Below are 2,500 nucleotides of genomic sequence, written 5' to 3'. Positions count from 1 at the left end.
CAAAGGAGAGAGGGGGATAATTTTCCAAAAGTTTCAAACATTGGACCTTTTACCAACCTTTTAGTTTGTACGTATCATCTTACCAATTACAGCAAAAAAACGGTTTCGAAATTAAAATACCCCCCATAAAAAACCAAGCCAAGGGAGAGGGCGGTTGTTTTTATGCCACACCACTCACTCAAACGGTCTTTGGTTTCAGCACAGTGAGGAACCGTGTTTGGTTGGGGGGTGCTTCCTAGGCTTGGGGTCAGGACCGTATTTGAAGAAAGAACCCTGGGTTCGGGAAATTTTTTTTACCGCTAACCACCCACCGTTCTGGACCGGTCGAGGGCGTACCGCAAAAAATAACCCAAAATTTTCCAGTAATTTCCTAAAGAATTGGTTTCATGGTTTTACAAATAACGGTCCAAAACTCGGGGACAGGCAATGGTTTTTGGGAAATCGCCAGGGCCTAGTTAGGCTTGTGGTAGGTGCGTCTGCCTTGTAAAACGTCTTAGGCGCCGGTCTCGCGGGTTTTCGATTTTCCCCGCCCGGGGGGGGCGGATTTTAATTTTCCCTTTGATGGGGATAATGTTCGGTTCTTCGGAAACGGGGCTGGGGGACTTTCTTTCCTAATCCTGTCTTCCTTTCTCTTTTTCGATTTTCCGGGGAAAATAAAGGACATAGCAGTTAACCAGTTCCCTTCTGTTCAAACCTCTTAAAAAAGTTGAAATTCCAAGTTCTAATGGGAAAAATAACAAGGAGTTTGATAGGGAACTGTGACTGCTGAGCATCTTATTCGTTCCGAAATCAAAAAGGCCGGGACAGAAGAAAGCCAGCCGTTCCGAGAACAAGTCATATCTTTTTAGGATAAAGTCGGCTCCGGGCGGGCGAGAATCAAACTCGCGACCTTCCAAGCTAACCAGGCTGGCTGAATAATAATACTAGTGCTAGTGCTTATTTATACTGCTCGCATAGGACTGACAAGTCCCTTTACTCCAGCAGTAGGCTACTACTATTATTGTGGTCAATTTCTCAAATTATATTGAGGATAAAATTCCATACCTCGGCTGTTTATCAGGCGAGCGCCTTGACAACTACACCGCCAAGGCAGGGTAGTAAGAATTGATCAAGACATTTTTTTTTTAAATTATCTTTTAAGGTAATCTCCACTTTAACAATTTCTTATCTTTCGTGGGAAGGTGATTTTTCATTGTCTGAGGAGCATTGGATCTATCAACCTCTCTTGAATGGTACGCACACATCTAAGGCTAAGGACAAAGTGGAGCATCGAACAGGCAGAGGGAAGCGACGAATGGAGCAGTTGCAATTGGGAAAATATTTTTCATAAATGGTGGATTCCTATGTATAAAAAGTAGTGAAAAATCCAAATCTGAGGTTAAAACTCCGAAAAAGTAACTTTAAAAGGTCGAAAATTCAATTTTTAATTGCTGTTCTATTGAAAAAGTTCAAAGAGTTGTGACGTCAGATTTCACGTCAAAATGAGCAAAAACGCTTGCGCACAAACAAACGAAGTGGGAGTCATGAATTATGACGTCATCGCCTACGGGAGCGTACGCCGTGACGTCAAAGTTCACCTCAAAATGCGCAAAAACGCTTGCGCACAAACAAACGAAGCGGGAGTCATGAATTATGACGTCATCGCCTACGGGAGCGTATGCCGTGATATCAAACTTCACGATTTACCGGTATTTTTTAAATCGATTTATCTCGGCTGAAAGTCGTAAGAAAAGAAAAATTCCGTTGGTCCTCATTTTTCCTGCTCTATGACTTTGAAACATCACCCAAGTAAGCGCAACTGATCTATTCAAACCGCATAGAACTGAGGGCAAAAAGCTCTATGCTCTCCAGTCCACTCTATTTTTAGCTTAACACTTTCCGTGCCATGGCACTCGTATTGAGTGCCGCATTGCAGTGACACTCAATCCTGAGTGCCAATGTTTCAAAACTATCTTACGCGGCACTCAATATGAGTGCCAAGGCCTGGTACGAAATTCATTGGCACTCAATATGAGTGCCATGGATGGCACGGAAAGTGTTAACAAAGACTAGCCATCTTAAAATATAAATAGGAATTAAGGAAGCCTTCTCTACAATATCACTAACCACAGGCAAAAAGAAAGGTTATTGGGGGCTCTTAAAATATAATAGGAATTTAAGGAAGCCTTCTCTACAATACCACAGGCAAATAGAAATGTTATCGGGGGCTTTCTATCCAAATCGTATCCAACAAAACGAAATTAACTTTAAATTGTTCTAAACTACCTAGATCAAATTTTATGACAATGTTTTTTTTTTTTTTACATACGTTTTTATACAGAAAACAGAAGGAAATAAATACAGAATAAATTAAATTTGTATACAGTAAAATTATACAACTCGGGTTATTTGTATACAACTTCAACGAAACGAAAGATTTTTTTTTTTTTTTTTTTTTTTTTTTTATTTTATTTTACAAAGAGAAAAAAAAAAGAAACCATTTTACATCTTATTTAAATTT

This window comes from Diaphorina citri, unplaced genomic scaffold (assembly GCF_000475195.1).
Source record: "Diaphorina citri unplaced genomic scaffold, Diaci psyllid genome assembly version 1.1 scaffold436, whole genome shotgun sequence".
NCBI classification, from domain to species: Eukaryota; Metazoa; Arthropoda; class Insecta; order Hemiptera; family Psyllidae; genus Diaphorina; species Diaphorina citri.
This window is presented reverse-complemented; position numbering follows the sequence as displayed.